This window comes from Homalodisca vitripennis, chromosome 4, assembly GCF_021130785.1.
Source record: "Homalodisca vitripennis isolate AUS2020 chromosome 4, UT_GWSS_2.1, whole genome shotgun sequence".
Classification (NCBI taxonomy): Eukaryota; Metazoa; Arthropoda; class Insecta; order Hemiptera; family Cicadellidae; genus Homalodisca; species Homalodisca vitripennis.
The window spans coordinates 132671594-132684103 of NC_060210.1; the positions used below are offsets into that span (position 1 = coordinate 132671594).

At 32.6% G+C, this 12510-nt stretch overlaps 1 protein-coding gene across 2 annotated transcripts in view; it reads right to left on the reverse strand.

The window, feature by feature from the left end:
- Positions 1-12510, reverse strand: part of LOC124360185 (high affinity cGMP-specific 3',5'-cyclic phosphodiesterase 9A) — a 641497-nt gene that overhangs the window by 363401 nt on the left and 265586 nt on the right. For both annotated transcript variants that reach the window (XM_046813574.1, XM_046813571.1), the window contains exon 4: positions 1973-1991. The gene's annotated coding sequence lies outside the window, so the exon portion shown is untranslated. The remainder of the gene's footprint in view (positions 1-1972; positions 1992-12510) is intronic.

Here is a 12510-nt window from a genome sequence, read left to right on the forward strand (position 1 = left end):
TTACCAATGTTTCTATCTGTAAAAGATTGTCAGCTACTCTTTTAAAACGTGTAACAGTTTTTTAATACACATACAAAACACACGGCAACTATTTGGATGTTTCTACCTGTATATCGGTTACGGTACTATTGTGAGGTACTTTAGGTTTTGTAATGTAAGTATAGCAATGACTAAATAATATTTTTTTTTAATTTTTCACTAAAGAAACACCGTGACGCACCAGTGGTGTAAAAGTGTAGCTCAGTAGCTGTAATACGATTTATGACATAACAAATGTATGTAAAGTTTGTCATACAAGTTTCCACCAGTACAAAAGGCGTATTGTTCCAGTTCATGATACAAGATACATTTTAAATAAACAAATAAAATGTGTTATAAACTATTACATATGTAAGACGTCCAGTATTACTGCTTTAATTCATGATTTCAAATAATGCGTATTACAAGATCTTGTGGTCTCTCACAAAACCTTTGTTTAACTGGCACTAATATTGTATAAGGTTATAAAAATGTTTATTCTTAGTGCCCAGTATTACATGAACAAGATCTTGTGGTCTCTCACAAAACCTTTGTTTAACTGGCACTAATATTGTATAAGGTTATAAAAATGTTTATTCTTAGTGCCCAGTATTACATGAACAAGATCTTGTGGTCTCTCACAAAATCTTTGTTTAACTGGCACTAATATTGTATAAGGTTATAAAAATGTTTATTCTTAGTGCCCAGTATTACATGAACAAGATCTTGTGGTCTCTCACAAAACCTTTGTTTAACTGGCACTAATATTGTATAAGGGTATAAAAATGTTTATTCTTAGTGCCCAGTATTACATGAACAAGATCTTGTGGTCTCTCACAAAACCTTTGTTTAACTGGCACTAATATTGTATAAGGGTATAAAAATGTTTATTCTTAGTGCCCAGTATTACATGAACAAGATCTTGTGGTCTCTCACAAAACCTTTGTTTAACTGGCACTAATATTGTATAAGGTTATAAAAATGTTTATTCTTAGTGCCCAGTATTACATGAACAAGATCTTGTGGTCTCTCACAAAACCTTTGTTTAACTGGCACTAATATTGTATAAGGTTATAAAAATGTTTATTCTTAGTGCCCAGTATTACATGAACAAGATCTTGTGGTCTCTCACAAAACCTTTGTTTAACTGGCACTAATATTGTATAAGGTTATAAAAATGTTTATTCTTAGTGCCCAGTATTACATGTGCCACGAATTCACGACAAGGATTTATAAGAAACTTTGTACACATGTTTGTCTTACCTCTTGTGTGCTCATTAAGGTGATGCAATCGACTTTTTAGTTGGAGAATATTTAAAATGTTAAATGTATAGCTCTTTATGATATCTTCCCTGAATACATTTGTTTGGTAATTCCTCGCGAAAGAAAAGGCATTAATGCATTTATTATTTGAAAAACATATTTTTATTAAATATAATTAATATACTTATTTTTTATTTTATTTTAACAAAGTTGGGGTTTTTATACAAAAATTCCCTAAAGATATAACGCATTCAAAAATTGTGAAACCTTTTTGGGCGTAAAAATGACCAGAATTACCTACTTTAAATCCCTGTAATTTCTCGGACATTTAGTTTTTTATAAACAAAACATTTGTTTATCCTCGCGTCAAATTAATTTCTTAATACATAGAAACTACCGAAAACAAAAATGTTGTGGTCGTCTAATGATTTGTTATCAAAAGTTGGCAAAACCCATATTAGCTTTAGAAAGAATCGCTCATGGTTAACGATTAAATTTACATCTGTGACTTATTATACAACAGTGACTCAATTATAATCACTCAGTTCAGTTCCACTCAGACTGCTAATATACCATGCTGATTCATTTCTAATCAGTGAAGGTCTTTTCTTACTAAAAATATTGACGTATTGACTAGTCCTATGCATTAAAGATTATCTCTAAATGTTATGAAATAAAACAATATACTCACTTCAGCAGTATTTTCACACCTGAAACATAAATTGATACTCTTTAATAATATAAAATGCATGATCATAACAAATTATAAAAAACAAATTAGCGCGTACAAAATTACTGAATTTCTTGTAACGTTCTCTTCATCTAAATAATTTTAATGTTTTAAAAACAACTAATAACACTTGATACTTTTCGATAAGTATGTGACATAATCTGGGGAATAGAGAGATACCCGATTGTTTAACAGTTCCTGAGAGGTCTCCATGGAGACGAAAACTGATCTACGTTGTGTCCTGATTTCATCCCTAGAACAAGGAAAACTTGATATTCATTGAATCGTATGATACTGTCTCCCTAGTGATCCACTTTCAGGTCGTAGGAGTTTAGACTATCACTTTATTCACCACTACCATATACAAAATACAAATATGACGTACTTGTAAGCAATTTATTTTTCAATTTACTCGCTATAGAGTTAACAAGAAATAAGGTAGTTAATATAAGTGGTACTAATATCTAATGGTGTCCATATTGTGTGTTAGAGAGAGTGTGTTATTTAATCATGTAAAAACTATTAGATCAATTGTAATAAAATTTAACATGTTTATTATTAGGGACCCTGATTTTTAAAAATCTCTCTGGCTATACCCCTTTATTGGGTTTATTTTTATTGAGAATTAACTGTTAAGTTTGTTAACTGAAAAGTTAAGTACTTTGTCTCACCCCATTTAGATTTAGGATTTCCCCACATTGCCCTTCAAAAGTTAAATTGTTAATGATTATGAAATTTTTCAGATTTGTTAATTACTGCTGTAATCGATATTCCTTTTCGTGTGTTTGTGACATTTTAATTTAGGCATAGTCAGAGTAAAATTTGGATTTCCCATCACTTACATTTATTTAATTTTAGAATCTGCATTCTAAATAATAACTCTTAGAGAGTAAATAATTTTTGGACACGTCTAAAAGTATGTAATATGCGTAATTATTTATTTTATGTAAAATAATAACAGATAATTAAATATACGATTATGTTGTCTTCTAGTACATATATTATTTACCTGATAATTACTTTAAAACGATAATAATGATATTGCGCACTGTTGTAATGTAATATTTAGCGAAACATATAATATCTATATTCGAATAAGACTAATTTATTCCATAATTTAGTTAATTTTCACATATCACATTTACGAAATTGTTTAATAAAATAAGAGAAATTTTAACAGCATTGTCTACCTAGAGCTTTATCGATCATATTTCTATGCATAATCTTTAGAGAGTGGACATAGTAGGGCTTTAAGGAGATCGATCAAGCTAAATATGGTACATTAAATAATTAGGAGAAATATTCATCGTTGATAGTGAATATGTTTTGAAGTAGCGATGAACTATCTGAACTGATAAACTCCAGGACTTCTGTGTAAATAGCCGAGTCAATAGCACGACAGAGATGGCAGGACCTGGGTCGGTCCAATATTGGTCGTCCCCTAACAAGCAAGGCTTAGCCACCTCGATACCGATATAAACTCCAGGACTTCTGTGTAAATAGCCGAGTCGATAGCACGACAGAGATGGCAGGACCTGGGTCGGTCCAATATTGGTCGTCCCCTAACAAGCAAGGCTTAGCCACCTCGATACCGATATAAACTCCAGGACTTCTGTGTAAATAGCCGAGTCGATAGCACGACAGAGATGGCAGGACTTGGGTCGGTCCAATATTGGTCGTCCCCTAACAAGCAAGGCTTAGCCACCTCGATACCGATATAAACTCCAGGACTTCTGTGTTAATAGCCGAGTCGATAGCACGACAGAGATGGCAGGACCTGGGTCGGTCCAATATTGGTCGTCCCCTAACAAGCAAGGCTTAGCCACCTCGATACCGATATAAATTCCGGTCTTCTATACAGATTTATCACACTGAACTGTTTAGTTACACCAGCTTGGTTACGCTAATCTGCAATGTTAATGGACATAAATTAACGTAATATTTTACGAAAATATATATTTTTATATGTTGATCGTAAAGAAAGACTTTGGTTACATTTTAAAATATATTTGTAACTTTTTAAATGTATTTATTGTTTCAAGACTAAAGCAATTATTACTTAGCTGTATTTAGTAACATTTTAATTTTAATTTACTTGCTACATCGAAACATAAAACGTATTCGCGCATCTCAAAATTCAAAAATAATGAAGCTGCGACAAGACCACTTCAGGTAGTAGAATATAAATAATAGGATAAAAATATTAGAATTGTATTCACATATACATACAAACTTAGCAGAGTTTTTCTTGTTTTCTGTTTGAACTATTTAGATTATTGTCTGTATTGGCCAAGTGAATCTAAATTGAATCTTGACAATTATCGGAATGCGAAAGATCCAGGTTCGAGTCTCGGAAGAGCAGGCAATTTTGTGCAGATCAGTTTTTATTGAAAGTGGAAATTACGCTATTCTCCACTAATTCCTAATAACAGCATGTTGAACTTTATTTTTAAATTTAATCAAAACCTTTTTATGTACTAAAATTTATAAAAAGAATTCAATGTTTTTAATTTTGTAAAACCTTCATACAATTTAATAAAATCACACAAGAATTAAAAATAATGTTGACACATTCTCAAGGAACGTGAAATAATTCTTAATAAACATAAGCTAGTAATTTTATAAAATATGCCTCCAATCTTCGAGCCTCAAACATAGCTAAACACCTAAAATTTTCATACTTAAGTAATCCTTTTTTTATGACTTTGCATATACGAGCATAAAGAGTTAAATAAAACACTGATACCGAACAGATTTTATTCTTAAATACTATAAAGTTTTTTATTAATGACTCAAAACATTCGTTAAAACAACATTGATCTACGAACAACACTAGGTAGTGAATTAAAGTGCCCCCAAAGACATTGCCTAAAACCAAAAACATCGTGTTCAGTAATCACTGACAATTGTAAATCAGCTGACGTTCAATTCTTGTCACAACCAACTGTTGCTTGCAAATTAATATAAATTGTAATAAAGCAGTAGTTTAATATCAACTATTTAAATAACCAACTGATGATATTTAATTAAAAGTGTAATTGATGTATTTATTAATCATCTCTTAAATATAACTCGTACAATTACTTACTTTCTATGGTAATTGCTACTGGGATAATGATTAATACATTTTGCTTCATTAAATTTGTTTGATTAAATCTCTGGTTTTTTTTCTATTTTACCTCTAATATAAAAAACCCCTCATCGTATTGCTGGAGTTTCAAATTGGCTATCCACTGATCTTTGCCATTTTAGTTCGAAAATTGAAATGTTTAACGATTCTCACTATACCTCATATTTTCCATTACTGATCAGAAAACCGCAGTTAGACCACACACAGCAGTTTGGTTTGTATTAATCTGCAGATTTATTAGGTTTGGTGTTCGTTGTAAATTCAGTAACGGCTGGTTTTGTCAAGTAAACATGGTGTTTGGGCAAACATAAACAGAAGGCTATAAAAGTTTATTGATGTTGCAATACATACATTGTGCATTAAATTCCAATGATAAGTTGAAGTATCTAAGTAGTTTGGCACAGAGTTTTGAATGCTTTGAGTTTGATATGAATTAATATTTATCAATCGGCATCGATACTCATAGCGTGTATGCATTTTGTTAACTACAACGTTCAGATTGAGCACATCTATTATGACCCTTCGGGCTCTAATCATAATCTCCAAACACGTATGAGAATAATTTTCAAACCATCAATAAAGTTGATGAGAGGAGACTCTGGACGCCACACAAGGCTCTTTTTACGAAAAAAATGTCGTCGAGACCAAAGGCTGACGACCAGATAGCTGCTTCCCGAAGGAAGCCGGAAGGTTCTTTGATTACTTCAGACCTCCCTCCTCTACGGGTAAGAGTCCGTGCACTAGATATATCAGGACGAGATCCGACCCCAACTTCCGGTACTTGTAGTCCCGAGGATCCTTCTTCGCATTCCACCTACTAAAATTATTTATGGATAGCTGCCTTTGTCCCCCATGCGATATATATATATATATATATATACCTACTAAAAGCCCACTGCGCCCAGCCTCTGAGCTGTGAATGTTTCGTGAAGGGTAGAAGCTTTTGAGGAGCACCGAGAGCCTGATAAAGACCATAAAAACATGAAAAAACTAACTCAAGATTTCCGCAAAGCTAAAAGCGAGAGTCCTCGAACGGCAGGTAGTGGACAATGCTTCCATGCACAAATCTGACTCTTCTGAAAGAGACCCGGAAACTCTGCAGGAGGTTTCCTGGAGCGAGAGATCATGGATCGTCCATTTATGAGGTCCTGAAGGAGTCAAGGTCTATGCAAGTCCTTGAGAGGCCATTTAAGCCAGATGATGAAATTAAGATAGTATACCAATTTATATACCACGATTTAGAGTATATAAAAATCTATAAATTCGTATTTGCTACATGTAATCAAAACTATGAGTACTTCATGTGAAATTACCGAACCTAACGACTCGGAGGAGGAAATTGTTGTGTCATATTGAAGTAACTTTCTATGAGTCTATTGAACCTTTTATTGTAACATTGTAAAAAGGAAAGTCTTAAACACATCGTAACTAGCTGAGCACCTGGATTTCGTGTTTCATGGTTTTATCGTAGAGCTATCGTTTCGATGTAATGTTCTACTAAACCTTATTAAGAGTTGATCACAAAATTGATATAATTAATCAGAGACTAAATTACACATATGGAATAATAACTTAATGTTAATTATATAACCAAATAATTATTCAATTTTATTATTTAAAACGCTTTGATGAGTATTGAATTTGATAACTTGCCTACTCTTAGATTTTATTTAAGTTTAATGAAGCAAAATTTTTAGCCTGAATATTAGAGTAAGCCCCCTTTATGTTAATTTTTTAACAGACATTAAAAAGTGAGTTATTCCAAAACTACTTAAAAACTGTTGAAACAATACTGTACCTCATTGTAAATTATCTATTCTTGGCACACCCTGTATTATAGATTGAATAGGTTTTAACTTAGTTAAACTAAAAACTTGTAATAGGCTTCACAAAAATCAGTAACCATGTACAGTTCATGCAATTCATAATAATATGAATGAAAATAAATGTTTTTGCCAATTTGCATCCAAAGTATACTAGAAAGGCCAAACAATTCACAGTGAATAGCTAAGAATGTTTGTTTTGTATTTTTAAACTGTAAACGTAAGCACTTTTAAAGATTTTAAAAATCTGCTTTTAAACAATACATTTAGATAAAAAAAATGCGTATGTTGCATTGTAATGATATTATTCGAAAAATACTTATGTTTACATTTAAAAGCTTGTCAATGAAAAAATTATCATTATATATTATATAATGATAATAATTCAAAAACATTTTAACAATCTGAGTGTATATTATAGTTCAGTATGAAGACTACAGGTATAACAATACCAAATAACTCGTAGAAAGCACAACTTAGTTTCTAGTCAGTGGTTTGTTTATGCTCTTTAAATGGATGTATAAACTCACACAAACATATAAGAAACTGGTTAATTCAAGACATTTAAAAGTTTCCTGTTGAATATTCCATTGCACTAATCCTGGCTGATGTTCCGAGTGTGGCTAATGACGACCTGGAGGCTGCGCACTATTGTGATGCCGTGTATCAATAGAACAATAGGGACCCGAGGCTATTGTTGTATACCCAACATGTTACAGCCATTCCCTGTCGTGTTCGGCCCGCCACCGCACACAGAAACAGAACATTCTTACCTCAACTCGATTTCCATAAGCGAGTGGAGTATATGAAAACACACAGTCCTCAAGTGATTTATTACATCCTTTCGACAATACTTGTTTTTAAAGGATCATTCATACGAAATGGGAAGTAAATAGAACGATTCGTTTACTCAGAATCATATAAGTATACCAAAGTCAGTATTTTTTATCATTATACATTTTAAGGTTTTTCCAAGGTTTTATTATTAATTATTGACATAAGCATTACTGTTAGAACATTTACATGGACTTTCATTAATAGATAGATATTAGCATGGACAGATAAAAGAATGTAAGTACTTGCTATCACTATGAGTCATCATACATTTCTAAAACTGGTATGCGTTCTCTTTTTCAACTGTAAAAAAATCCTAAGACAGAGGATACGTACGCTTATGAATTAATACATAAATAAAAACATAGTGATCAGTTATGAAAAATATTAACTTGAAAATAGAAAAACCTGTACTTCAAAAATACTTTCGTAGGCTAAACCAGATGCACGCATTATGAAGAGTAAATTAACGCAGGCTATACATGATGCACGCACTGCGGAGTAGGAATTAACGTAGGCTATACCAGATACACGCACTATGACGAGTAAATTAACGCAGGCTATATACATGATGCACACACTGCGGAGTAGGAATTAACGTAGGCTATACCAGATACACGCACTATGACGAGTAAATTAACGCAGGCTATAGATGATGCACACACTGCGGAGTAGGAATTAACGTAGGCTATACCAGATACACGCTCTATGACGAGTAAATTAACGCAGGCTATACATGATGCACGCACTGCGAAGTAGGAATTAACGTAGGCTATACAAGATACACGCACTATGACGAGTAAATTAACGCAGGCTATACATGATGCACACACTGTGGAGTAGGAATTAACGTAGGCTATACCAGATGCACGCACTATAACGAATAAATTAACGCAGGCTATACATGATGCACGCACTGCGGAGTAGGAATTAACGTAGGCTATACCAGATACACGCACTATAACGAGTAAATTAACGCAGGCTATACATGATGCACGCACTGCGAAGTAGGAATTAACGTAGGCTATACCAGATGCACGTACTATGACGAATAAATTAACGCAGGCTATACATGATGCACGCACTGCGAAGTAGGAATTAACGTAGGCTATACCAGATGCACGCACTATGACGAATAAATTAACGCAGGCTATACATGATGCACGCACTGCGAAGTAGGAATTAACGTAGGCTATACCAGATGCACGCACTATGACGAATAAATTAACGTAGACTATACGAAGCATGCATTACAGTGGATGATTGGAGACTGCCCGCAATTGATTTGCTAGCTCTCTACCTGAGTGGACAAAACAGAATAGCATGATTGATAGTTGGGAAATTACAAAATTGAAGTAGGGTAGAATCTGCAAAAACCGTAATCAATTTTTCTTATATTGTTTGACACTTGAAGAAGAGGACAGATTTTAAATCTAGAAACGTGTTTTAGTTTTGCTGATACATAATGATGGTATACTTACGAATATTGTTATCATTTCAAATAGCTCATAAATAATTCTTTTTACAAAGAGTTGTATAAATAAATTACATCGATGGTTTTTTCGAATGTCTACTCCATAGTTTTCCAATATTGGCAAATTGTATGAATAAATAATACAAACGCATCACCGAATCGAATTATGGAGCTGAAATAGAAACCATTAATCCGGTATTGACGTTTTAACAAAGGCAATTATATAAAAGGGAGCTGTATAAAGCCAGTTTATTGCGGATACACCATAAACCTGATACCCGGTCTCGAGCCGCGCATTTAGAGCAGTTTTATCGCGCTGTCCATGGATATTGGAAAGGCAATTGTACTAATTAAGCTATCAACCATTTCATGGCTTTATAAGACGAGAATAGATCGATACAAGGGCAAATGGTTACCAGCTTATTGGAATGATAAATGGCGTAATTTGAGAACAATTTAAGTTAAAAAGTATAACTAAATAAGCTATAATTATTTTTACAATAATAATTATAAGGATTTTGTCTAATATTTAAATACGGTCCAGTTTCATGTCAAATATTTTTATATTTTAAGTAAACTAAATAATGATATATATTAAATACTGCAGGTAAAGAATTGTTTATAACTAAAAAACTTTTGAGTGTAAGTAGTGGACCCAAGTTTAACATCTAGTAAGAAAATCTGTAATCATCGTAATATATTTATAAGTTTTACATTGTAAATGAGAATTAAAAAATTTAAATTTACATTATTATAATCAGTTGTTATTTTTGTTATCAGCTGTGGGGGAAAAAAATTAACTATCCGTTACGCGAACATGACCGCTTTCAGCGTCTTAAGAATAAATAGATAAACATAGTGTGCTTTATTAATAAAAAATAGTTTGGTATTTGACAATTTGTTCTGTCATCATTGTGCAAAAATAATATAAACTTAGATCTTGACAGTTAGTAGAAAAATCTGATACTAAAAATGCTTTGAAAATCTAATAAGCTGTAATTTTGATTACAGTAAACCTTTTGAGGTCGGATTTCTGGCGTTGAGTTCTATTAATCAAAGCCTATAATTTGATGTGCTACTATTAAACTTTTCCTTTGATTCCTTGTTGGCCGATCCTCTAGGAGCATAAAGATCCAATGAATAGATGTTAAAATATTAATTTTTTCTTGTGCACTATCAAAAGTCTTTTAAACCTTATTAGAAATGGCTAAAATAATATTAAGCCGTCCCAGGACTTAATAAATTGGGACCATGTACAAAAGAACTACACTGTACTTACTGTTCCAAAAATTTGGAATTGACCTTATATGGACTAATTTAACACAAATAATTATAAAATTACATTGAAAACGGCTATATTTAAGTATTAAGTGATTATCTTCTACATATTGTTTATTGTTATGTTTATGTCTATTGTTGTATTGCACATACTAGCAAACTCTTAACTTTTAAAGTATTTTTGTGTTATTACGTACTTGAAAATGAAGTTTTTATAATGTTTCATGCTTGATATTACTATATTTTTCGATTAAATCTTAAATTAGAATTGGTTTGGTACTGGGAAATGATATGTTTAGGATTGTTAGTTATGATTACCTACGCTTATTAAATATAATACAAATATGAATAATCGTTGTTCAAAAGATGCCAATTTTGATAGGACTTCCAATCATGGACATCCTTCATATATTAACATACGAAAAGACAATTCCCCTATTCTTATACTGTATATTCATTCAACTAATTTAAAAGTGACAATAGCTTACCTTAGCCAATTGAAGCCTAAAGCTGACCTACCAATATTTAATCTGAAAGCTGTACGTCTCATTTCCCAAATCATAACGGTTATCTCTGTAGGCGCTGTAAAGTCGATAAGAAGTTATCACTAATGGGTGGTAATGTGGGAATTAGTGGATCGTATACTAGCCGTCCATGATGTACGACACTTCAATTTATGGCAGACACAACGATGATTCATGCATACGTAATGTTAGCCTCGTGAGACGTTCATATTTGAGTGACTGACATTGGAACAGTTGTCTTAGAAAGAATTGTAGAGAGTATTTAATTATGATCCTGAAAAATGAAAGATCTTCAAACTAAGATGTCCAAAAGGCTTATAAGAAGTTCTATCACGCGAGGAGACGTGAAAGAGGTACACCGCCTAGGGTACCAAATTATATTTCCAAAATAGTAGCTGTCTAACTCATCCAGGACGCACAGCCCCAATGATTATATGGAGAAGTACTGGAGAACATTCACAGGAATTGGCATGCTGCCATCCTAATAGGCATTTGAATGCCTTTGTTGAAGGATTTGTTTTGCTCCAAACGTAGCCAAATGTAAAGAACCAGTTTTTGTGTCCGTCTGCACGTAAATTTGGAGATCAGCAACAACATTCTCTAGTTGAGCAGGATGACCTAACAGGAAGTCATAACAGGTTCGACCGATGTGATCAGCCTTAGATAAGCCAACGTTCTATACATCGGTTTCTTGGCCATCTGAAATTTAATAGGGATAAGAAGAGTTGTTAGCTACAGAGCTAAATTTTCGAAACACAATGCTTGATAGTTAAGTAGGACTAAAAAAGAAGTATTGTGGGATACTAGTGCTCGTTATATCCTCTGCCATTCTTCTAGTTATATGTTTTCCCACCACGATGTTTCTTTTTATCCCATAGTTAATTTAAAATTGTGTAAATATAACTTTTTAGATTTGCGAAAATTCTAAATCAGCATTCCAAGTCAATTTACACAGACTAATTACAGGTCTAACTAGGGTGGTTAAAATGTATAATATTTCTTCAGAAAACCCCTAATGCAATGTTTGTCGTAATTTTTAGTTTACATTGTTGACACTATGACTGGTGAGAGAGAACACAAACAATGTCACCACACTTGTTACCCGCACCAGATACCGTGAGAGACTGACACTGGCGATTTACTTTTTATTACATATGTACTTAACAGCTAATGTTCGATATCCTCTTAATCAAAACGTCCCACACCACTTCTACTATTATTTATATTATTATTAAATAATAATAAAATTATTTAATAGAATAAAATGTTATTTTTTATTGTTTATTGAATTATACAAGTAAATAATAATTATTAATGTATTCCTGCATTTGATTTGGAGTGTTAAATAATTAGAATGTTTCTGAATCATGTATTCTATTTAGTTTAAAACGCCATTAGTTATGTTTAAAAATTGTTACATTAGCCACCAGTTTAAG